Source organism: Melospiza melodia, chromosome W (genome assembly GCF_035770615.1).
Source record: "Melospiza melodia melodia isolate bMelMel2 chromosome W, bMelMel2.pri, whole genome shotgun sequence".
Lineage (NCBI taxonomy): Eukaryota > Metazoa > Chordata > Aves > Passeriformes > Passerellidae > Melospiza > Melospiza melodia.
Genome location: NC_086225.1, coordinates 21,951,419 through 21,977,798, shown reverse-complemented (window position 1 = coordinate 21,977,798; position 26,380 = coordinate 21,951,419). Strand labels below are relative to the sequence as shown.

The 26,380-nt window shown below is 47.3% G+C and overlaps 1 pseudogene; it reads left to right on the top strand.

Moving 5' to 3' along the window:
- Positions 1 to 26,380, top strand: part of LOC134431531 (sorting nexin-2-like) — a 193,108-nt pseudogene that overhangs the window by 124,452 nt on the left and 42,276 nt on the right.

Here is a 26,380-nt window from a genome sequence, read left to right as displayed (position 1 = left end):
CGGCACTAGGTACTTGCATTGCAAAATGTATCTGCTAGAGGAACTTCATATTGAGACATCACAGCTTTCTTAGTATCCTTCATACTTTTCCCCGTTTTCCTACTGCCTCCAATGACCTATTTCTGTCCATTTTTAAGAGACCAACTAATCTAACTGCACCTCTTGCCAACATCAGATTTTTACAAATGCATTATAGTGACTCTGAAATTCCTGAGTCCTCTCACCTTTAACTGAGATCTAGGGTTTATTCAAGATGCTTTGGATCAGTGCATGAGTGCAAACTACCTTTTGTAGTTAAACATTTTTGAAAAATAATGTAGTGAAAAAGAAAATAGGAATGTCCTGTGGCTCATTTCCTTCCTTATATTATTCACCTGCTAAATTATGTATCTATATAGACATAGACATATGTAAGGCAATTGAACAATACGAGCACTCACACCATGGCACTAATCTGCCCAAGATAGTCCACATCAATAACCAGTAATGTACTTACCCTGTATCCCAAAGGTCCAAAAGCATCCATCGATATTTCATGTGCCTTGGTCTTGCCTATGGTGACTTAGGCAGGTGTGATCACATCCACTCCGGCACTACCCCTGGTTCTGGCACTGAGTGTGCCGCATAAGCCTGGAAAGGGTATCTGGACCTATTCCCAGCCCCCGGCGGCCCTCTGGGTGGCAATGCTCGTACTTTGCTATCAAACTTAGAATAGCACTGTTTGGCATAGTGTCCCGGTCAGCTGCAGTGTACACACAGTCCGACAGGGCGTTGCCTGCTGTTCCCTGGCACCGAAAAACCACCGGGCTGATTGGAGCAATTTCTCTTGAAATGCCCTCTTTGACCGCATTGAAAACAACTTCTGGAGATTTGCACAGCTGCAGTAACCTGTTTTGTAACCTGCTCCTTTTGATATTGTGTTGTCCCAACTTTGCTGCAAGCCTCAATCATATCTACTAGCATAGGATTCTGCAGTGGCAATAAGGCTTGCTTACACTCTGTATTAGCATTATCTTTAGCCAGTTGTAAAAGCAAAGCCTCTTGGGCTGCTACATTATCAATTTGTTTCTCAATCACCTCCCTAAGGCAATCTATAAACGTGATATATGGCTCACTAGGCTTCTGTTTAATAGTTGCCCATGACTGACAAGGAGCCCCCATATCCGGCACATGCTGCATAGCAAAAAATGCAAGATCTTCTCCTTCCTCTAGCACTAAGGGGTGCAGCCTGGCTTGGAGCTGTGGGGTGCTATTTGGAGGGTCTCCCATGAGCTGGGGCGGACCCTTTCCAAAGCAAGGGTCATCCTGAGAGCGTTTTACATTACTTAAGACGACCTCATTCACTAACCATCTCCACCGTGCCTCAAAAATCAACATCTGAGTTGAGGACAAGCAAATCGGAGCTATCTGCCGACAACTGAAGCGGGTTAACTCAGTAGTAAAGATCCCTTGCACCATAGACTGGAGCAAAATGAGAAGTAAAACCATGCTGCATCATCGTGTTTCTTAAGTCTTTGATCACACTCCAGTGAAAATGTTCCCACTCATCTGGGCTGTCACTATTATTTCAGATCATGGGACATGCTAGAATCTGATTTGCCAAGTCTAGTTCCCCCATCTCCTTTGCTTGTTCATAGAATTTTTGCTAAAATCTTTTTGGATCTGCCCTTCTTACCAGAACTGTCACTGGTTCTGGTACAAGTATTTCTTGAAGCAGAGGGGTGATTGGCAGACATCTTACTTCCTTTAACTCTGTTGACTCAAATGAATCGATCAAAACATGCTCTGGTTGTGAACAGGATGCACCATCAGCTTTTGCCTGTGGGGAGTGTGCCTGCCCATCTGCAGCCTCCACGCAGCCTCTGCTACAGTGTCCTGATGGCTGCAGAGGACAGACAGGAGTCATTCAGTGTTGCTGATACAGCCCTACCAATTCTCCCCAGGGCTCAGCAGCCCCAGCTCTGTCTGCGGCAGCAGCGCTCAGAAGCAGCTTCTGGTTATCTCCATACTTCCCATGTAGTGGCAGAGGTGGTTGTTTGCCAAGGGGAGCTGCAGCAGCTGGCAGCCCTTTCTCAGCAACCCGCGCAGGCTCCTGGCCGCCACCCCAAACCTCTGTGGGCCTCCACGCTCATGTGGGCGGTGGGGTCACAGTGGTTCTGTCATGGCCAGGCTAGACCAGTGCTGCTTCCCAAGATCTTGGAATTTCATCATCAGTGTCTGGGAGAAGAGGGAAATTCTCAGGCAATACAATCAGGATAGGACTGTTCACAGAAGGAGCAGTCATGGAGGGAGGGGGAGACAAAGGGGACATGGCTGCAGCAGGGGGGTCAGCTGCTGAAGCGGCAACTGCGAGCGGAGCTGGGGGGACCGATGGCGGTGACTACCATTTCTCTCTTGGCCTGTATTTGTAACAAGGTATCCCAAACTACACATCACATTGTAAGCAACCCTGCAGCTGTCTCGTCCCCCAGTGTAGCTGTGTCCCACAGTGCATGCCCTGCTTCTTCCCATGTTTCAAAAATGAAGGCAGTCTGTGCATTCATAGTCATGCTGTTTCATCCAAACCAAACAAACAAAATGGTAGCACCCGTTCCTTACACTTTTTACCTTTCCTCTGTAGAATTCACAGCAGGATGTCCAAGATGGACTTTTCCTCTGCTGATATCTGAGCCCCCATTCCTAAGATCCCAGCTGCTCACCTGGGGGTGGTGTGCTTGTTTGAAAGTCACCCACTCAGTTCCTCAGGCTCTTGCCTGGTTCAGTTCTGCTGGGCCCCATCATCTTACCGCTCTTGGGTCCACAGTCGTCTACCCAAATTACCTTGGAATCATATCAGGGTCAGCAGATTATTGTGTGTAACAGTTTGACGCTGGCACAATGCCAGTGCCCCCATGAAAAATACATTCTCCCTGGTGCCTGCTGTAAGATGTAACCAGGAATAGAGCAAAGCAGGCTCCAACTTAGGAATAAAGAAGAGAAAACTTTATTAACCTACAACTATACGTAAAAAGAAACACACAGAAAGAATGAAAACCTGTCACGGCGCAGGGAAATTTGGGACGGTCAATATGAGAATCAGCTAGCTTCATTTATTAATTAGAGCACCAGACATTTATTTACAAGTAATAAGCTCAAGCATATTCTGTAAGCTAAGCAGTCTATTGGTTATACTACAATATCAGCTCTTCCTCATTCTTTAGAACGTACATTTCTTTTTCTCATGTCTCTCTCACTACTTGTTATCATACCACAGCTATGCTCAAGGACATTGTTTTTGCAGCTGCAGGGACTCAATTGAGCCACGGCCTTGTACTTTTCTAATTCCTGGTTAGCTATTATTCCAACAAAAACCTTCCAAAAACATTCCTCCTCCCCCCACCAAATTTCCAATACATCCATCCCTCAGATCACCAACTCTCTCAGTCCATCACCACCCATTAGATAATCAATTCTCAGTTCATCAACAAGTGAGGAGTCCCTCTTGTGCCATAGGCTTCCCCTGGAAACACAGTTGAGACCTCTTGTATTTCCATGTCACACATGGCACTGCCTGAACATCATTTGCCATCGTGACATCTTCCTTCCATGCCCAGTGCTCTCACCACTGTGCATGGACCAGAGCTGCTTCTAGGGTTTTCCTTTTAAGGGTGCTTTGTCCAGGTCCAAAAAAGCGCACAGTCTCTCACTTTTGGGACACCTGCCCCCCCCCCAAATTTCATGCCCTGGGGCCAAGGGGTCTCAAGAACAGAGATCTTCTTCTTCCCTGAAGACGGAGGGCACCACCACCACCCTCCTCACCCGTTGTCTCTGTTCACGCACTCCTCCACATAACATCACTGCACTCCCTTGGCTCCAAGCCATTGCCTCCCCCCTAAATGCAGTCTTTGTGTCACAGGAAAAAAAAAAAGGTTCTGTCCATGGCTATACAAGAAAAGTCATGCCAAAGGCCACTCAATCACCTCCTCCCACCTAAGATTCTTCTCCACTTCTCTCGTGGCCCATTTCCTCTTATCTCATCTCTATCTCTCTTCTCATTCAACTCCAGGAGGATCAGCATTTGTAAGGTTTCCATCATCCAAGAAAAGGGTTAAAAATCTCAGGCTCTGCCTGTCCAGAACTCCCACAGCTGCCCTGCCGGGGCACCTTCTCACCGCACCCCCCTCCTCCTTCTCCTCCTCATGTTATCAAATTTCAAGGTGGCACAGGCACAGACACCGTCTCTCTCTATCTCTCTCCTGGCGGGGGGGGGGGGGGGGGGGGGGGGGGGGAGGGCAGTGGCTGCCCAATGTCTCTTGGTGCTCCTCCACCCTTCCATCTTCAGGACCCTGGCTCACCTCACTCGGCTTCATGGCTTTCCCTCCCCCGCCCAGCCTGCAGCAGCTGGGCAGGGGAGGTCTGAACCTTTCACTGACCGGAACCAAGAGAAGGTTTTCCTGGGAGTTCTCTGCTTTTAACCCCCTGTGTTCTCAGAGGCGTATCCATGTCCTCAGTGGCCACACCAGGTGCCAGTATTCAAATCTGAGCACCTATTGGTTTGACCACAGCATCCCAAAAAATCTCACTTCCTCTCAACCCCTGACATGGTGGAGGTACGATTGACTCCAAAGATGGTTCTAAGCATCAGGACTTTATTGTTCTTCACTACAACCTTTTATACCCTTCATCTTACATGCATTACACCTGTGTGCTCTCTGTACCCTTTTGTGATTGGTCAGTACACCTGGGCACTCCATGTCTCATTACCTTCAATACTGGTCACCTCTCCTACACAGTTGTAACCCATTAGATATAAGGCTCAGCCACAGCCCCACTCCCAATTTCCACAAACTGTGCCTACAGTTGACTATCAGAACAAGCAAGTGTAGGTTGAGCAATCTAATGTATGAAAAAGTTTTGCTGCAACTCTTAGCTTCTTTAGGAAGAAAAATAAGGGTCTGGTGACCATATCTAATGGAGGATAGAGACAATACATTCTGTTTACAATATCGATGTACTCAAACTTTCAGTTAAGTCCCAGTCTATATAACTTTCTGGGACAGTTTCCAAGCAATTTGTGCCTGTAATGGATCAGTTTTGGTACTTTACAGCTGAGGCTTGAGCAAACTTAAAGCTCTGCAAAAAATACAAATGCTGCTAATGGTGTTTTGTTATTGCATCTTAATTGGCAATATTGAATACTTTCCCATGCTCTCATGGTATTTTCAAGTATTAAGTTTCTGTAAAGCATTCTTCTAAATGACAGACACTTTCTGTTAATATATAATATTAAAAACAGTTTAGAAAAACTTGCAGCAGTTTTTAGTGAATTAGAAATGTAGAAATTTCCATCTTCAACTCATTTGTACAATCAATGGTTTTTAGAGCCAAGCAGAAATGCAAAAAATTGCTAAAAGAAAGACTTGCACTAATTTAACTTCTGGGTGGATGAGTCCTTTGAAACTAATATAGGTAGAAGGCTGTCTAGCCAACAAATAAATAGTTCATTTAAATTGGTAGTTGTTAGAACAGGAAGCCTTCACTGAGGTGTTGAAAATAACGGGTATATTATTTTAATACTGTGCAACATAGATTTATGGCACATTATGACACCTTCAATTTAATATAAACAAACTAGGTTAGAAACCACTGCCAACAACTTGTCTCTAGAGATGACTACAACTGTTCAAACCCCATTAGATAATAAAAAAAGTTACATGCTGCCTGCATTGTACCCATTCTTTATGTAAAGGATACTTTCCAATGCCGTCAGGCACATAAAGTCCATTTTGTTACCTAATATTTGAACTTTTTAAAATCATAGGTATCTACAAAGAACAGTAAAACACCCTACCTTGTTGCAAGAACCAGATTTAAGGCTATTCTTGGAAAGTTCTGAGGTATTTAGTCTTTTAAATTCTTTATTTGTTTCAAGATGTGGTAATCTACCAAGTAATGCACTCTTTGTATTGAGACCTTATCTCCTAAATTAATATGAAATCAAATTGGATTGTACTGTTCATGGGACAGAGTGACAAAAGGCTACTTAGGTAATTGTGTACAAAGCCTACTCCCACTGCCTTTGATAAATCTTAGGTTAGTAGTGACCAAAAGCTATCCGCTGTTCAATGACTTCTGCTAAGTGAGTTGGTCTTTCCGGTTCTGTGTGCAGCTCATCATACACAGAATAAAAGTCCATAATCAGTGCTACTGAGAGTTAATTAAAATAATGAATTAGACTGGCTTGGAAGCAGTTCTTGCCTCTAGGAGTCAAGCTTGATGTTTATTGACATAACGTGAACAAGCATGCCGTGCTGCTGGCCACACTAGACATTTTGAGGACTTGAGTCACCAGTACTATCAATCTGGCCCCTTTCACAAAATGAAATATTTTGTGGTTGTCTATTATGTCTCCAAAAACACATCTATAAATGTACACAGTTGATTTGCTGTAATAGTGGGTTATCTTTTGGCCATTGTCAGTATCTTAGCTATGCTAATAAGTCACAGAGGCCTCATTACTGACAGAAGCATAATTGATAGATAACATAAAAGCGTCAGTGCTGCTGACACAAAGTATCCGATATGAAAGGTAAATGGACTGATATATTCAGACTAATGTTAACAAAGAATAATATCAATTTCAAGTTTGTTAACTTATTAATGAGGATTTTTGCAGTACCTCAAAATGCACAGTTCTCTCAATATTCATGAGGTAGGTTTTGAAACCTGGCCTATATTTAAAAGCAAAAAGACATCAACTTTCTATGAACTGTACACAGTGTGAATCGTGCATTATAATGAAGTGGTTTACAGAATTTATGTATGTAATTATAAATCTAAGCTTTTCTGTTTCTGTAGTGGCAGTTTGTTCTTGGTAGTATATAGTTGACTAGCTATGGCCTTCGGCTAGTTCATAACTTCTGAAAAGTAGGTTGTTTGTTCCATTTAAATATAAAGGTGTAGAAGTAAAGTCAATAGTCTGTATTGTTAAGTTTTCCTCTGAGAATGTAAAATTAGTAAAACTGAGAAATTGTATTTCACTAAATTATAACACATAGGAGTAAAGAAAATAGTTTATCCTTTTATCCCCCTTGCACCCAGTTAAACCTTCAGCCTTTTAACCAATCTGTTTGCCCTTATTTGTCATTAATTTCCAGCTACCTAGAGTGGTTAACACACAGGCTCTGAGTGGAGCAGGAATATTGAGGATGGTAAACAAGGCTGCTGATGCTGTCAACAAAATGACAATTAAGATGAATGAATCAGTTGCAGTAAGGCTTCATTTTTTTAAACTTAAATAATGAATGAATCAAATTAATGAAGCTCAACAATTGTATTTTAAAGCTGTGCACATAGAAAATAGAATAGTAATCTGCTTTATGGGCTTGGATTCTTAGCTGTATCAATTGACCATCCTAGCAATAAATGAATCATTTGCTTCTTTAAAACAAGGAATGCTGTTGGCAATCTCAATTATAATGCTAGACTTTTCCCTCTTTTGTGAGTGGTTTGAAGAAAAACAGGAGCAATTTGAGAATCTGGATCAGCAACTTGGGAAACTTCATGCCAGTGTTGAAGCATTAGTCTGCCACAAAAAAGGTAGCTTGACTTTTACATGACTGCATGAGCCTAAGTGCTTAGAGCTTTAGAAAATGTTAATGAAACAGGAACTTAGTATGTCAAAAGTCTTAACTAGCAAATAGTTTTTGCAGTAAATTTCAATGCAAAAGTCTTCTAACATTACCTTTTGTTTAAACTGCTCTAGCATTTCTGGTATATCCGTATATCTGTTTTTAATCTTAATTTTATAAAAAATATATCATACCTTCCACTGAACTTGAAAGTTACTGTATTGATTAGCATGGCTTTTTTTTTTCTTTCAGAGATTTAATAGCTTAACTAATAAGTGATGTGCTACAGTAGCCATCGATAAATGTATTTAGATCACATGGTGTCACCTGAAACCAAGGGGGCAGACAGGTTTTTTCAGGGATCTTTGGCAGAATGATGACAGCACTAAGTCGTAGTTACAGCTGAAGATTTATTTTACTTAACAGGATTTTATGATTAGTATAGAATATAATTTATAAATCAGAATAATACAAGATTTCTATAAGCAGAATCAATGTAGTACAATTTTATAAAGTAGCACAGTGTTACCAAAAAATCAGTAAAAATAAAAATGCCTTAACACCAATGAAGCATTAAGAAGCATGCATTCTTTATTTGGCTGGATGCATGAAGGGATAGCTCCTCCTAAAGTCATGCATGCTGAGTACAGGAAAGTTCCTGTTTAGATATGATATTTTACATACATATTCCATAACATAATTCCAACAGCCATAGTAAGAGCTAATGTTAACAGAACATGACAGGCCCATGGTCTGAAGTAAAGTAACCAAGACCACAGCCAAAACTAGGCAGTTCATAGACCTTCTGACAAGAGTTGCTCGAGTTATTTGGTGAAAGGTATGAACTTGTCTTGATGCCTTAAGTTTTAGCTCTCATATTTTTCAGATTCTGTACTGCATTAGTATACAACTCTGAACTTCATATAGAGTGTTAGCAAGTTCTCTTCACAGTTTAGTTAGACAAAACAATCCTTTTCCAGCCTGTGAAACAAGGTCACCATTGCAGCCTCAGGCCCAAAAGTATAAACAAAAGTGAATTGGGGGGAGCAAACTAGGGGAATGTGACTTCATTACCTGAAGCTGTAATTGGACAATTAACCCCAATATGCAAATGGAACAAACTTATAAAAGTGTGAAAATTCGTGACCCATCATCCATCTTGGGTGTAGCCTCAGCCAGGCTCTTGTACTGCCCAAGGTATTTCTTTTGAAGGCCTTTTTAATAAATACCTACTTTATCCTTTAACTCTGTCTAGCTTTTGCTCTAGGTAGCCTCTCAAGGTATCGGTCTTTGAATTATGTTTATATGATATTTGATTTGTTTAGATTCATTAGTATAAAAACAAATGGTGTTTGGCAGTTCGCATACACCTCCTTGTGATGCTAGAAGATAGTCTATGGCCTAATGGTTTTGAATAGCTAATTGTGATATAGGTGTAAATAGGTGTTTTTATCAGAGGTTTAATCACAAAATGCTTATGGCATACAGGCTAATGGTTGTGTGAAAACAGAATAGTTAAATTTTTGGTTTGAAATGCACAGGAAGCAAGATGTGCTATGATTCAAGTACTTCCTTCCCATTGTGGTGGAAGACTTTTATATGTGTTTCTGCTACAGAGCCAGAACTATCCACATGCTAGAATGGTAGGCCACCAATTTGATTTCATAAGAATATTGAGGGAAATATTCCTCATACCATTGATAAACCTCCTTTTCATTGTCAAGATGATGAGATTTGAGTAGGCAAGTGTGGTTCATTCAAATAGTATGTTGCCTTCTAGATCAAGGCAGGCGACCTGGTTCTGAGGTACAGCTCGACGGCCCACTCTCCAGGGCTGTTCGGGCCAATGACATACGCAGACACCAATGTGGTGGACGGTCAAAAGGCGTTTATTACTTCTTCTCATGGGGTCTTATAGTCTTAGGGGTCTCTACGTCAAAAAGGGGTTTGTCCTTCTTATCTATGGTTAGTAGGGAATGGAAAAGTACTGGGTAAGGAGTGGAAAGTTGCTGACTTTACTGTTAGTGGGGCCACATTCCTATTGTTAGTGGGGCCACATTCCTATGTTAGTTTCTTATCTATGAGTAACAGCGGGTCTTATCTACGGGAAACAGAGGGTCCTGGCTTTCCGTAACATCGCGAGTTTCTTCCGCAGCACCTCTTCCCTAGCTACCACATCTCCCCCCCCCTTTTCACAAATGAATGAGGTAGTCATGTACATAGGTACTGAAATGAGGTATAAGGTTGTAACTTGACAAGGGAAAGGGGTTTTGGGAGACCTGAGTAAGCTTTTACCAGACAAGTTTAGAAAATCTTGTGACTGGCAGTGTTCCTTGGTTGAATTCCCTGGTTGAATTCACAGCAATTGTTGTCGCCCTATGAACAGGATGTTGGTCCGTTCTAGGCGGCTCTGAATGAACGAGACCAGCTTGTTCAGCAGGCATGGTCCGAAGGTAACTGTTAGAAACAGCATCGCCAATGGACCTATCAGGGCAGAAATCAGAGTGGTTAGCCAAGGTGATTGATTGAACCAGGACTCGTACCACCCCTGTTGGGCTTCCCTGTCATTCTTTCTCTGTGCCAGTCGGTTCCGGAGTTCTGTCATGGAGTCTCTCACGACTCCCGTGTGGTCTGCATAGAAACCACACTCCTCTTTCAAGGCGGCACACAGGCCCCCTTGCTGCATGAACAGGAGGTCCAGGCCTCGCCTGTTCTGCAAGACCACTTCTGAGAGTGAGGAGACTGACTTCTCTAGAAAGGAGATGGATTTCTCGATCCTCTGCAGGTCCTCGTCAATCGTTGCCTGCAGCATGACAGTCCTTGGTGCTGAGTTGCTAGGGCTGAAACACCCGTTGCCGTTCCGGCTGCTCCCAGGCCGAGCAGCATTGCGATAGTTATACCTGTCATTATTTCTCTTTTGTGGATCCGGCCGGGTCCCTCAAGAAGATGGTACATCTCTTCGTCTGAGTGGTACAAGACCCTAGGAACAATCAGAACTTGGACACAGAAGTCGATAGAGTCATTGAATTTGGGAAGGAACACACAAGGACTCACTCCGGATCGCTGGCAAACCCACATCCCCGATGCGGATGGGACTGCCCACTTATTGTTTTTCCTGTTAGGCCTGACAATTTTGGTGCAGACGTTGCCTTCCCGCTTGGCTAGGGTTGCACTGCCAAAGCATCTGCCTCGGCCTGTGATTTGACTCAGGGTGATTCCTTCGCGAGGGGTGTCCCATCTGCACTGGTGAGGGGCGTCGGCTGAGGAATAACTGAAGGGAGTGTTTAAAGCGACTCCTTCGTAAAAGGGGGGTTTGACATCGTAACAAAGCCAGCAGGATTCGGTTAGGTTAGGGTTGGATTCGTTCAGGGATACAAAGGTAGCTTCTAACATACGAAGGATTGGGTCTGCGTCTGACTCGGTTAAGCGACTCATCTGAAGGGTTTCCGCTTGACCGGTCGGGACGTTGCTGACCCCTGTGGGTAAGGTTTTGGGGTAGGTTATGTTTCTCCCTTTCGGCATGCTTTTAATCGCTTTGTTGGGTCCGACCACTCGGGGTGCTGACGGCTGGAGCCTGATAATTTGCACGTTCACCCTCTCTTTTGACCCTTGAAGGACCACTGTCCACGTCTTGCCTGTGGCCCAGCTAGGGTGATCTGGCTGCAAGACCGTCATGTTGTAATCAGTGCATGCCCGAAATCTAGGGAATTTATGTTGGTTTTGATGGAAGTTTTCGTGAAAGAAGAAGGGTGTTTCGCAGCCGATGGGTGCCCAGGTGAACTGTAAGAATTTGTCTGGCTCTTGTGGATCCCACCCAGGCCCCGACGGTCTGGCATCTGTAACTATGGTTTCGCAGCCCCAGTGCCCACAATATCCCCACCCTGGGTGATTGCAGTAGCTTTTCCCAGGGTTTGAAGCTGGGCACCAGTAGGATAGGTACGAGTGTGTGACGTGTGGGGAATAGGGGTTTACCCTTGGCTGTCCTGGAAACAGGTCGGTGATGTGGAGCACGAAGGATGGGGTGTTTGGTGTGGTGACTTCTCTGAGTGCTTTGCCACTACTAAGGTGTCGCATGACCCACCTGAAGGGCCGATGGGGGTAGTGGTCTAGGCTGGCTTGCCCTCTGGCGACAAGCCCCAGCAGCAAAATCACACAGAAACACCCTTGGTGCTTGGGTCTCACCCATGCGGGTCTCTCGGGTGCTGCCTGATGGCTTGGTGGTCTGTCGCTTTTGTCTGGAACCGGGATGTACGCGTCACGAGGACGTCCCACGAGCAGGTCCTGTAAACAAAGACTCGCAATTCTCGTCAGTCTCATTCTGCTCGCTATGAAGGTCCGGTTTAATCGACTTAAGTGGACACCACCATATTTTGCCGTCCTTTTTGACAGCCACGTACCCTCGCCCCGTGAGCATCAGCCTCCAGCCCCGTTCCCACTCGCCTAGCTCGTTTCTAATTACCACCTGTGGGCCCTCTTCTAGCGTTCGAGTGGCCCAGTGTTTTTGGACGGGACTGTTTGTTTCATCTCCCCTAGGGAATTGATTCAGTGCCAGCAAAGCGGTTGCCAGCATACGTGCCTGATCTCCTGGGGGAATGGCATTGGCAAAGCCCTCTGCTTTCGCCAACACTTCTATCTTGGTTTTTAGGGTCTGGTTTGCTCTCTCAACTATGGCCTGCCCGGTACTGTTATATGGGATGCCTTGCACTAACGTGATGCCCCATTTCGAGGCGAACTCCTGTACTTGTTTGGAGGTGAAATTGGAACCGTTGTCCGTTTTGATCTACTTGGGGATACCAAGCCAAGCCATGGCTGTCAGCCAGTGCTGAATTGTGGTTTTGGAGTTAGTTTTGGGGTGCTGTGTGGCTATGATCGTTCCGCTATAAGTGTCCACTGTCACTGCAAGCCATGCTCGGGGCTTCATCAGTTCGCACCAGGTGAAGTCCGACTGCCAGATTTCTGAGGGCTTGAGACCTCTCGGGTTGACTCCGTAGGTCCAAAGGGGTGACTTCTGGCAGTAAGGGCAGGTGGCTACCACATGTTTTGCGTCCGCCGTCGAGATTCCGCATCTCTTCGCCAGTGCTTTGACTCTGATGTGGAGCGACTCGTGCAGTTGACGAGCTCTTTGCAAGGTCCAAACGCCTTTTGCTGCGGCGTTCGCTTTGTCGTTGCCGATCTGGAAGTAACCTTTGACTGGGTCATGGCTGTTGATGTGGATGACTGACACGGTCCCCTGTCGCGAGGAGAGTGCTTCTTCCAGCATTAGGGCTGCTGCTGATGTTGACACTCCTAGTCCTGCCATGGCTAGGCAGGGCCTTGCCACGAATATAGAGTCCGTTACGATGTTGAGGTGTTCGTCTTGGAAAAGTCCGCACGCCAAGACCACTGCTGCTGCCTCCAGCTGTTGCACTGACAGTGTGGGGTCACACGCTTTGACGCAGTGCCATTGCTCTCCTGCCTGCCACACTGCCGCTGCGGTTGAAGTCGTGGAGGAAGCGTCTGTGAAGACCGTTGGTCCCAGCTGCGGTCTGTCCTTGACCTTCGGTGGCATGTCCATGTCGACTACGGTCAGCAGCTTAGTCCAGGGTGGCTTGGAAGCGTAGGAGATTTCTCCTCCGAAGCCAGAGAGAGCAAGGGCCAGGTACTCCGATATTGTGGCTGACTCCGAGGTCGGCTGCTTGCGAAACGGAAGGTGGATGCTTGTCGGCTCTGTCCCTAGGTGTTTCAAGGCGAGTCTCCTGCCTTTCATGATGAGGCTGGCGATGCATTCGATTCCTGGGGAAAATGCACGAGCGGGTCTTCCGAGGACCACCCATTTGATCGGTCGGGCCTTTTCAGCGAGTCCTTGAGCCAGTGCTCCCACTCCCCCCTTCGGCGTAAAATGGACGTACAGGTCCAGTGGCATGGCTGGGTTCCACCTGGCAAGTGTGCCAGTGGATATCTGGTTTTCGATGAAGTCGAGGGAGCTCGTTGCTTGCGGTGTCAGCTCCTTGGGATCCCAGGGGTTCTTCCCTTTCAGGAGGTCGTACAGAGGGTCCATGACCTCAGGAGGAATCAGGACGATGTTGCGAAGCCACTGCAGCGATCCCACCAGGCGTTGCACGTCGTGGAGCGTCTCGACGTCTCGGTTGATCTTCATCTCGGGGGGTGTCACGTAGGAGCTTGTGATTCCTACTCCCAGGAAGGTCACACAGGGTCCTCTCTTGATCTTTGCGCTCGCGATCTCGAAGCCGTTGGCCTGAAGGGTCTCTGTGATTGTGGTCACCAGGTGATCCACTTGGCTTGTCGATGGTGCTGCGACCAGGATGTCGTCCATGTATTGGATGATGGTTGCGGTGGGATTGGAGTGTCGGACTGGCATCAGTGCTTTGTCCACGGTGATCTGGCATATGGTCGGGCTGTCGACCAGGCCTTGGGGAAGCACTCTCCATTGGAAGCGAAGGTTGGGCCACTCGCTGTTCCGAAACGCCACGGAAAAGGCGAATCGTTCTCTGTCTTTAGGGTGCAGGGGTATTGAAAAGAAACAGTCCTTGATGTCCAGTACTGCGCACGGCTGCACTGCGGGGATGGCTGAGTTTGCGGGTAGCAGTTTCTGGACCGGACCCAGGGGTCGGATCGTCTTGTTCACCTCTCTCAGGTCGTGGACGAGACGATAGCCTTGTCCGGACCTTTTGGGGATCACGAATACAGGGGTGTTCCATGGGCTGGTGGAGGGTTCTATGTGACCCTTTTGCAATTCGCGGTTGACCAGTTCCAGCAATGCTGCCATTCGAGGCTCTGTCAGGGGCCACTGCTCAACCCATACAGGGTCTGATGATTTCCAAGTCAATTTGATTGGCAGCGGGGGGTGTACGGCAGTGGCCCTCATGATAAAGTTGTAATCCGAAATCCGAGCATGGAAAGGACGTCTCTTCCTAACAGGGGTGGACAATTTTGCAAAATGTAGGGATAGATTGCTACTGTCTGTTCTGGTCCCTTTTTCGTGTGAAGTGTTATAGCCACCAGCTGGGTGCTTTTCCATGCCCGGGACTGCCCCCCCACTCCATTCACTGGAGGGACTTCTTTGATTTGCCAATGTCCGGGCCAGTGTGCTTGGGGAATAATCGTGCAGTCTGATCCCGTGTCCACCCAGAACTGAAACCCTATGACGTGGGGATCCTGGCTGCCTTAAAGGCGGCATGTCCCCAACACCATCAGGGGTTCCTTCCCTATTTTCATGACCAAGGCCACCCAGGGATCCCACCCTGGGGCGTCCCCTGTTGTTCCTGTGACTCCGGCGCGGGTTGTGGCGGTGGGTGGTGCGAGGGTATTGAGGGTGCTGCACAGCTCTGCCATTGTATTGTTGGAGGGGATGCAAAGGTGACTGCTCCCTGTGGGGGCATAGGGTATGAGGGTCCCCTGCCCCATTGGGGGTTGCTGTAGCTGGGCCGCTGCATATTCCAGGTGGGAGGGGGCTGGCTGCGGCCCAGGTGCCCCCTCCCTCTCCCGTTTCCCTGGGGCCTGGATCTGCATTCCTTAGCTAAATGCCCCTTCCTTCCACACACCCAGCACGGCCCCCTATCTCCCCCTTAGCGTGGTGGAGCAGCTGCTGATAGGCGCCTTGGCTGGGGGCAGTTTACTGCCAAGTGGCCTGCCTGGCCACACTTAAGGCACGCCACCACACTGGTTATTGCAGTGTGAACTGCTGCTTGAATGGGAGCTAGATGTTCCTCCTTTGCAACGTGTCTGATCATGGCAGCTATATTAGACCCCTGCGGCAGTGACCTTAAAATGTCTTTGGTGGCTGAATTGCATTGCTGGTGTAGGCACTCTGCCAGCACGGGACCCTTCGCCTCTGAGGGTAACGCAGAGGAATCTAATGCGGCCTGAAGTTTGTCCACAAACTGAGTGAAGCTCTCACTCTCACCCTGTTTTATGGAAGACCACGGAGATGGTTTAGCTACCACTTTAGGAGCATCACGGATGGCTTCTCGGGCAGCACGGGTTGTTGTCATGACCTCATGGGCACGCAAGCCCTCAGCCTGTTGCTGGGGGGTGATCATAGTGGGGTCTGTGCCCATTAGCCTCTGTATGCTGGAGCCGTGCAGTGGGTTGTCTGCCCCTGTTACCAAGGCTAGCTGTTTGATGCAATTATCCTCCCATTCTTGTTTAAAAACGATCATCCCCGCACCATCAAATATCATTCTACACGTCTGCTTAATATCAAAGGGAAGCATATCGTCCCCACCGAAAAGGCCGTCAATGAGTGTGCAAACCATGGCAGAGTTAATTCCCTTATCCACAATCGCTTTAACAATTGCCTGCACATCTTTCAGATTGACCGGTGAATAAGTCCTTTGGTTTCCGCCTGCCCCCCCCCACACGAACCGGGAACACCAGAGTGGCAGACGGAGCCCATTCCGCGCAAGCCATTTTTATTTTCCGCCAGTTTGTAAGTGGGGTTCGGTTTTTCTCTGGTAACCCCTTCACCCGTGCGGGAGCGCTGTGGCTAATGACCTTACATGCCGCTGCTCTCTCTCTTTTAAAGCTAGAATCTGAGTCGGAATCCTCCGACCCTATCTCGGGCTCCGAGCTCGAGTCAGAGTCCGAGCCGGAAGTCGAGTAAAAAGACGCTTCCGGGCTGCTCTGCCTTTTCCTCGGTCTCCGACCCCGCCCCTTCTTGCGGGGGTCGGGCCGTTCCCTCCCCCTGGGTTCGCCCCGCCTCCTGCTGGGGGAGGTCCTTGCCCTACAAGGACTTAATTTGAATAAAGCGCTATGATTGGTCTTACGCACCTCCGCGGGGGCCGCCCCGTCTCCCCGCTCGCCCGCGCATGCGTTGTTAGGCTGGCTGACTGCGTTTCCGCCCCCCGCCTCCTCCTTTCCGCCCTGACCATGCGGTCCGGCGCCATTTTCAAACGCATATGGTGGGGGGGCGTTTTTATCGGTCCCTATGGGGTCCGACATTCCGGCCGCGTTCCGCGCCTCCTCCGCAAGCCCCTGCCTGAACGCCCCCGTGTGCTCCCCCCCCTCTGATGGTGAGTCCGCTCGCTGAGTGGGATCTGGCGTTCGCGCCTCCGCGCGTCCGCCCGGGTCAAGCACCTCCGCGGTTTGTGTCGCCGCGCCCACCCCCAACTGCGGCACGGCTAATAAACAAGTTCGAGCGGCCATCCAGGTTTCTTGCTCTTGTCGAGCTTTTTGCAGAGCCTGGACAACTCTGCCTCACGATTTTAGGGCTTTCCCTGAACCCAAGGACATAGTGTCCTCCGCCAGGGCTTTTGTACAATTATCCCACACGTCCGAATGTAGGACATCCACGGGGCTTTCAATAGCCCCAAGCTTAATCAATCTCTTCAATGCGAGAGTTAAATCTCTAAGTTTACATTCTATACCCCATTGTGCATGCATCTCTGTTACGACCTTCGCTATGGCTTCAATAGTCCACGCGGATCCGAGGGCGTCCCCTCTGCTGTGGTCAGACCTTCTGCCACAGCCGCCGTCCTCTTTCCAGGAGAATCCACGTTCGCCGGGCGCAAGCCGCTTTCCCGGGTCTTGGCACCAAAATTTTGCCTTCTAGATCAAGGCAGGCGACCTGGTTCTGAGGTACAGCTCGACGGCCCTCTCTCTAGGGCCGTTCGGGCCAATGACATACGCAGACACCAATGTGGTGGATGGTCAAAAGGCGTTTATTACTTCTTCTCATGGGGTCTTATAGTCTTAGGGGTCTCTACGTCAAAAAGGGGTTTGTCCTTCTTATCTATGGTTAGTAGGGAATGGAAAAGTACTGGGTAAGGAGTGGAAAGTTGCTGACTTTACTGTTAGTGGGGCCACATTCCTATTGTTAGTGGGGCCACATTCCTATGTTAGTTTCTTATCTATGAGTAACAGCGGGTCTTATCTACGGGAAACAGAGGGTCCTGGCTTTCCGTAACATTGCAAGTTTCTTCCGCAGCGCCTCTTCCCTAGCTACCACAATAGTATGAAAAAGAACTTGCATATGTAGAGCCTGTCATGTTATGCCAGTTACAGGTGGTCCAATTGTTGTTTTTACTTAGTCACAAAGGCTTGTTTTTCCCACACTGTATTTATGTGTTTGGGCATTGTAATGCACCATAGGGTTTTATCATAAAAATGTGCCTTAAAAGTTTGGACTTCATAAGTTGGAGGATTGGGAAGTAAGTATACCAGTTTAGATTGATACCAAGATGTTTCAGGAACAGATTCAGCTAACCAGGCGGAATTAGCATGTAAAGACTGAGAATGGTGTAAACAATACCAAAAGTTTGATTAATTACCCATTTGAGAGATAATGTTCATGAACTGTATGACATGATTATTGTTCCAGTCAAGAACAGCATCACCCTGAGAAAAGCAACAGGCTGACAGCAGGGGTTTTAAAAGTTTTGTTGTTTGGAGACCAGAAAAATGAGCTCATTCCACTGGGCAGCTGGCGGGTGTCTGTCAGTTATTTAAGCATCAGACAGCCTCAGGTAGGGCTTTGCTTTGTTTTTCTGTATATAAGTTGAGCTCTAGAGTTCATTTTATTAGATCATTCCATCTCTCAACCACGCCATTACTTTGGAGTCTGTTGGGCAGGTAGAATACTCAGGCAGCTCCATTATGTTCACATCACTCTTGTACAATTTTAAATGAGAGCCATTGTCAGACTGCACAGCAGAAGGCATAGGAGTGTCAGAAAACTATCCGTTAAGTCCTGCCACAGGAGTTAGACTATCAACTTCCCTGCATGGAAAAACATTCCCTGAGCCCAATATTATTTCAACTTCAGTAAGGATATAACATCACTTGTCAGGTATTTGAGGGAAAGGTTTGACATAATCAATTTGCCATGTGGACATGGGGACTTATTTCCTATCCCCTAACTATTTGATGCTGAAAAAGGTAACAAGCATTTTTTCTTTATCAGTTGTTTCAAAAGCCTGTTTAGTTTTGTGTCGCAGACATCTTTTCCTTAAAATCCTTTCGTTGGGATTTTTCCTGCTGAAGCTGAGAAGTTTCAGCAACAAAGTTTGGGCAGTGGTTGTCTGCTGCTGTGGAGTGCAGCGGGTGGATCTGTGGTTGGTCTCCTGTGGATGTTTGCATTTGCTGACTGTCGTGGGTTGACAGCCTTTATCCCAATATCGTGTGTTGTGTCTGGCAGCTGTGCCTTTTCTCTCTTCCCCCCCCCGGCCGTCTTGCTGCGGCGGGGCGGGGAAGAGAGGGGGGGGAGTGTTTGACCAGGCCTTTTTGTTTTTGGCTTTTTGCTGCTTGGCTTGGCTAGCCGCTTTGCTTGCTTGCTTTCTGCTTTTTGCGCTGTTTATTTTCTTTCTTTTGTTCCCTCTTTCTTACCCTCCCCTGAAGATACTGGACCGGCTCCGGACCTGACCTGAGACGTCCAGGACACCCGGAGCTTGCGAGAGAAGCTCAGCGCCCTCACCACACAGTGTGTTTCTTTCCTTTTCTTGTGTTGGGGAGTGTTCTTTTGTTGCTTGTAAATAAATAGGTTTTGTTTTCCACTTTGCTCCTCCGAGAAATTCCTTCCCGAACCCGGTGTTGGGGGAGGGGTGGTTGGAGGTTTGTTTTGTTTGGGGGGCTCCCTTTTGGAGATTTCCCCTAATTTGTCCTAAACCAGGACAATATACTTTTTGGTGCGTTGGCCGGGAAACGGAGGCCAAAAAACAGTGGAAAAAAAACCTATAACAATAATATTTTGGTTTTGGCTATTTTGTGGGCATATTGGTGATTCATAATGTCATTTGGAGTGGAAGCTTGCCGGTATTTTTGGTCCCTAGGGGTTTTTGAAGTTTTAATACTTTTGTGGTCCCTGGGGTTATTTCCTTACCCAAAAATAGCTCTGATGTTGTCCCTAATAAGTAGCTTTTGTAAGCGGGGGGCACTAACCAGAATAGTCATTGTGCTGGTCTTATGTGTGATGATGTGTCGGATAAAAATGCTGGACTTTATTTCAGGAATGTATGGATTGTTGTTATGGTTGTTTACTCAGTTTGTTTGGGGAGAAGAAGGGGAAGGGGCTTTTCAGCCTTTGTCTTCCTTCTTGTCCTCCAAATTGTTGACATCTCTATTAGAAAATACTGAATTTCCCCTGAGTTTGAAAGAAACCATCTTTCTGGCATTTAATTTATTAAGCCTTTTCTATACTGTCTGGAGTGTGTATAAAATGAAGACTGAGATTTCTAGAGGGGTTTGAGACACTCCTGACTTAGGAGTAAAACAAAGCAGGAAAAATCTTGACTGGAGTGGGAAATGGGAGGACATGGGCCAGACTTTAAAGGAATTTTCCGATCCTATAGACTGGGACTTTCCATCTGATCAAATTCAGGATCCAGTCGAGGTGGCAAAGTATTTGAGGGAGAAGTGCCATGGTAATACTAAGGAGGAAAGGGTTACTACAGTGAGCTGGGCCTTGGCATTTGTTTACCGTACTCTGCTAGATACTGTGGAGCAGCAGATAGCAGAAAGGGAACAGGGAGATAAGTTAGTTACTATCCCAGTGACCCAGGCTGCAGCTAACATCCCAGGCTCCAGGCTAGCAGCTGAATCAGACAGTAGGCCCCAAACTATGGCTGTTGCAGCTAATACAAGAGGTGGAAAGTGTAACGGCAAGACCGATCGAAAGGTGGAGGATGATGATGATGATGCAGGAGAAGGACCCTCACCAAAATCAGAGGCCACATCAAGGGGCACAGAATCTGGAGCTAATATTGACTCCTTCTCTCTGAAGGACCTCAGAGGCCTAAGAAAGGATTACAGATGACAACCTGACAAATCTATAATTAGTTGGTTAGTCCGCCTTTGGGATGCTGCAGGGGAGGTTACGATTTTGGATGGTACTGAAGCGAGGCATTTGGGATCCCTGTCACATGATCCTGTCATCGATCAAGGTATGATGAGGGGGGCTAACCCTCACAGCCTCTGGGAACGGGTCCTAAGAAGCGTAGCAGAACGATACCTGTGTACGGATGATCTCTATATGCAGCAGACACGGTGGAAGACCATAGAACAGGGGATCCAACGCCTGAGAGAGATGGCGGTGGCAGAGCTCATTTTCTCAGATGATACAACAACTAGGAATCCGGACCTGGTACCATGCACACCTGTAATGTGGAGGAAACTTGTGCGACTTGGGCCACCTGAATACGCTTCTGCCCTAGCAATAATGAAGCGGGATGATACATATGAGACTGTGCTCGATATGGCAAAGAAGCTTCGAGCATATGCAGATGCTGTGCATGGCCCAACTCATGCCAGAATTGCAGCAGTGGAAACCCGACTGCAGAAACTAGAAGACAAAATAGAGGAGAATCATAAGAAACTCCGGGAAGAGATTAAGGAGGACCTTATTCAAATCTCAGCTGTACAAATTAGAGGCCCTGGTGTCCAACGCTGGCGCTCCTTTGATGGGGAGAGAAGGTACATCCCACGGGCTGAGTTATGGGCTTTTCTGCGTGAGTCTGGAGAAGACATGAGGAGATGGGATGGAAAACCCACCGCTGCTTTGGCACAACGGGTGCGTGATTTGAAGAAAAAAGAAAGTATCACCAAAAGGATAGCAGCTCCAGTCGCTCGTAGCCGAGATGTTAAGTATGCTGATGCCGATGACATGTCCGATCCCCTTGAAGGAACTTCTAAGGCATATGCCCAAGGAAAGAAGGACAACCTGGCTTAGAGGGGCCCTGCCTCCAGCCAGGAAGAGGCACGGGAGAACCGGGTTTTTTGGAAGGTGTGGATCAGATGGCCTGGCACATCAGAGCCACAAGACTATGAAGCATTGGTTGACACTGGATCACAGTGTACCTTAATGCCATCGGAACATGTGGGGACAAAACCTGTTTCCATTGCTGGAGTGACGGGGGGATCACAACAGTTGACTTTGTTGGAAGCTGAGGTGAGCTTGACTGGGAAGGAGTGGCAGGAACATCCGATTGTGACTGGTCCAGAGGCTCCGTGTATTTTGGGCATAGACTTCCTCCGGAATGGCTATTACAAAAATCCTAAGGGATTCAGGTGGGCTTTTGGAATAGCTGCAGTGGAGATAGAGGGTATTAAACAATTGAATACCTTGTCTGGACTATTAGAGAACCCATCTGCAGTAGGACTCTTGAAGGTAGAGGAGCAACGAGTGCCAATTGCCACCTCAACAGTGCACCGCAGGCAGTACCGGACGAATCGAGATGCCGTGATCCCCATCCACAAAATGATCCGAGAGCTGGAGAGCCAAGGGGTGGTCAGTAAAACCCACTCACCCTTCAACAGCCCCATTTGGCCTGTGCGAAAATCTGACGGAGAATGGAGACTGACTGTGGACTATCGTGCCTTGAATGAAGTGACTCCACCACTGAGTGCGGCTGTACCGGACATACTGGAACTGCAGTACGAGCTGGAGTCCAAGGCAGCAAAGTGGTACGCGACCATCGATATTGCTAACGCGTTTTTCTCCATCCCTCTGGCAGCAGAATGCAGGCCCCAGTTTGCTTTTACATGGAGGGGAGTGCAGTATACCTGGAACCGACTGCCCCAGGGGTGGAAACACAGTCCTACCATCTGTCATGGACTGATCCAGGCTGCACTAGAAGAGGGTGAGGCTCCAGAACATTTACAATATATTGATGATATCATTGTTTGGGGGAACACGGCAATAGAAGTGTTCGAGAAAGGAGAGAAGATAATTCATATTCTCTTGGAAGCCGGATTTGCCATTAAGAAGAGCAAAGTCAAGGGACCTGCCCGAGAAATTCAGTTTTTGGGGGTGAAGTGGCAAGATGGACGGTGTCAGATTCCTGCGGATGTTATTAACAAAATCACTGCTATGTCCCCACCAACTGATAAGAAGGAAACACAAGCTTTCTTAGGTGCTATAGGTTTCTGGAGGATGCACATCCCTGAGTATAGTCAGATTGTGAGACCCCTTTATCTGGTTACCTGCAAGAAGAACAACTTCCATTGGGGCCCTGAGCAGCAGCAAGCTTTCATCCAGATCAAGCAGGAGATCGCTCATGCTGTAGCCCTTGGTCCAGTCAGGACAGGACCAGATGTGAAAAACGTGCTCTACTCTGCAGCCGGGAGCCATGGTCTGTCCTGGAGCCTTTGGCAGAAGGTGCCTGGCAAGACCCGAGGCCGACCATTGGGATTTTGGAGTCGGAGCTACAGGGGGCCTGAAGATAACTATACCCCAACAGAAAAGGAAATCTTGGCCGCCTATGAAGGAGTCCAAGCCGCCTCGGAGGTGATTGGTACAGAGGCACAACTCCTTCTGGCACCCCGACTACCGGTGCTGGGATGGATGTTCAGAGGAAAGGTTCCCTCTACCCACCATGCCACCAATGCTACTTGGAGTAAGTGGATTGCCCTCATTACGCAGCGCGCTCGAATTGGGAAGTTAAATCGCCCTGGGATCCTGGAAATAATTACAAATTGGCCCGAAGGTGAAAGCTTTAGTGTCGCGGATGAGGAACAAGAGCCAGTGACCCAGGTTGAGGAAGCTCTGCCATACAATCAGTTACCGGCAGAAGAAACATGTTACGCTCTATTCACCGATGGCTCTTGTCGCGTCATAGGGATGAAACGGAGGTGGAAAGCAGCTGTATGGAGTCCCACTCGACGAGTTGCAGAGGCTACTGAAGGAGAAGGCGAATCCAGTCAATTTGCTGAAATCAAAGCTATTCAACTGGCCCTAGGTATTGCAGAGAGAGAGAAGTGGCCAAGGCTCTATTTGTATACCGATTCTTGGATGGTAGCCAACGCTCTATGGGGATGGCTGAAGAGATGGAAAGAGGCGAACTGGCAGCGAAGAGGAAAACCAATTTGGGCTGCGGAAGAGTGGAAAGATATCGCTACTTGGTTAGAGAAGTTACCTGTGAAGGTTCGCCATGTAGATGCCCATGTCCCCAGAAGTAGAGCTAATGAAGAGCAGCAAAACAACCAGCAAGTACATCAGGCTGCAAAGATAGGGGAGTTGAAGATAGATCTCGACTGGGAGCATAAGGGAGAGTTATTCTTAGCACGATGGGCCCATGATGCCTCAGGCCACCAGGGTAGAGATGCCACCTATAAGTGGGCACGAGACCGAGGGGTGGATCTAACCATGGACAGTATCTCTCAGGTTATTTGTGACTGTGAGACGTGCGCTGCCATTAAGCAGGCCAAGCGGGTGAAGCCCCTCTGGTATGGGGGGCGGTGGTCTAAGTACAAATACGGGGAGGCCTGGCAGATTGATTACATCACACTGCCTCAAACCCGCCAGGGCAAGCGCTATGTACTAACCATGGTAGAAGCCACCACTGGATGGTTGGAAACCTACCCTGTGTCTCATGCCACAGCCCGTAACACTATCTTGGGCCTTGAAAAGCAGGTCCTTTGGAGGCACGGTACTCCCGAGAGAATTGAGTCGGATAATGGGACTCATTTTAAAAACAATCTTATTAATACTTGGGCTAGGGAACATGGCATCGAGTGGATATACCATATCCCCTATCATGCACCAGCTCCAGGGAAAGTGGAAAGGTATAATGGATTGTTAAAAACCACCTTAAAAGCATTGGGTGGGGGGTCTTTAAAAAACTGGGAGCAGCATTTGGCAAAGCCTATCTGGTTAGTTAACACTCGAGGTTCCACCAACCGAGCGGGTCCTGCTCAGTCTGAGCTCCTTAATATAGTAGATGGGGATAAAGCCCCAGTGGCCCATGTCAGAGGTTTGTTGGGAAAGACAGTATGGATCAACCCTGCCTCGAGTACAGACAAACCCATCCGTGGGATTGTCTTTGCTCAAGGACCAGGTTATACATGGTGGATAATGCAGAAAGATGGAACAACACGGTGTGTACCTCAGGGAGACCTGATTGTGGGATGAGACTCATATATGAATGTCATTGTTTGTTGAATGTGAGACAGAAGGAAACTGTAAGTGTCAAAGGTCTGAGCAAGTAAGATGAGAGGAATGCATAAGTGTCAAAGGTGTGAGCAAGTGAAATGAAAGTTTTTATTGTATATTCACGATATGAGATAAGGGGTGGAGTGTCGTGGGTTGACAGCCTTTATCCCAATATCGTGTGTTGTGTCTGGCAGCTGTGCCTTTTCTCTCTTCCCCCCCCCCCGGCCGTCTTGCTGCGGCGGGGCGGGGAAGAGAGGGGGGGGGAGTGTTTGACCAGGCCTTTTTGTTTTTGGCTTTTTGCTGCTTGGCTTGACTAGCCGCTTTGCTTGCTTGCTTTCTGCTTTTTGCGCTGTTTATTTTCTTTCTTTTGTTCCCTCTTTCTTACCCTCCCCTGAAGATACTGGACCGGCTCCGGACCTGACCTGAGACGTCCAGGACACCCGGAGCTTGCGAGAGAAGCTCAGCGCCCTCACCACACAGTGTGTTTCTTTCCTTTTCTTGTGTTGGGGAGTGTTCTTTTGTTACTTGTAAATAAATAGATTTTGTTTTCTACTTTGCTCCTCCGAGAAATTCCTTCCCGAACCCGGTGTTGGGGGAGGGGTGGTTGGAGGTTTGTTTTGTTTGGGGGGCTCCCTTTTGGAGATTTCCCCTAGTTTGTCCTAAACCAGGACACTGACCACTCATGGCAGAGCTGGGTCTTGCTTTCTGCCAGGAGACAGACCTTTGTTATTCATTTCTTTTCTATTCTTACCTTAGCTAGCCTTCTGAGAACTTTTCCTTCTATTTCCTTTTAGTATAGTCATAATGTAATATGTATCATAAAATAATAAATCAAGCCTTCTGTACATGAGGTCAACATTCTTGGCTCTCTCTCACCCTGAAGACCCTTGTGACCACTGTCACAGTTTTGCCCTGTATCCAGCTTTTGCCTCACAGAATATCCATACACGTTATATTTAAGTTTCTTAGCAGCATTCACTACTGGGGGGGAGGGGGCACAAGGATGACTATGGGTGAGAAAAGGAAATTCCAATCATACCTTAACTATTGAGTAAGGAACCACTACTCCATTTAATCGATTCACTAATATTTTCTGATGTGTCAGAGGGATGACTTCAGGACTTCAGGACTGCTTTAACCATGAATGATTGTGCTCCAGTATCTCTGAGGAAAATAGTTTTTAATTTATCACTTACTATGACCTCTTCCAAGTCAAATCCCTGGTCTAGTTTCCCCAACACTACTTTCTGATAGGAGACAAATAGAGATATTTTTGCGGTTTTAAGGAGTTTCTCTGTATGGGAGGAGCACTAGGCAAAGGTGTGGATAGCTTTTCCTCCTTTTCTCTTTCTTTTTTTAGAAATTGTAGTTTTGAGAGAAGTGTTCATAAGCTTAATATTTTAATCATCCATGTAGCAGTTTTGTCAATATTGCTTTCAGTCAGCTGTTTTTTTATTGTAAATTAAATAAATCAAAGTTTGATTTCTAGTACATTAAAGACCATAAATGTACCCTCTGACACAGATGCATTATATTTAAGTACAGGGTCACCTTTTAACTCTGCACTTTTAAAAGTACATGAAAATGTGTGGCCTATGTCAGTGAAGACTCCGAGGCAATCTGCACGGACAGATGTGCTCTGGAGCTCAAGATCGTGCCGAGGGAGGAAGATGAGCTTTCCTAACCAGCAAGACCTTGATACCAGAGCAGAGAGGGGTGCCCCAGACCCTCATAGATAAGCAACTCACAGAGAGCAAGTGACCAGGAGTGTGGAAGTTCATGCAGGCAGAGCAGGAAGTGGGCTGAGGCATTGCCACCTCAGTTAGCTCAGTTAGTGGTCATCACCCTTGCAAAGAGAGCTCAGCTATGGTGTACACTCAGGCAAAAGTTGTTTCCTTTGTGCATACCA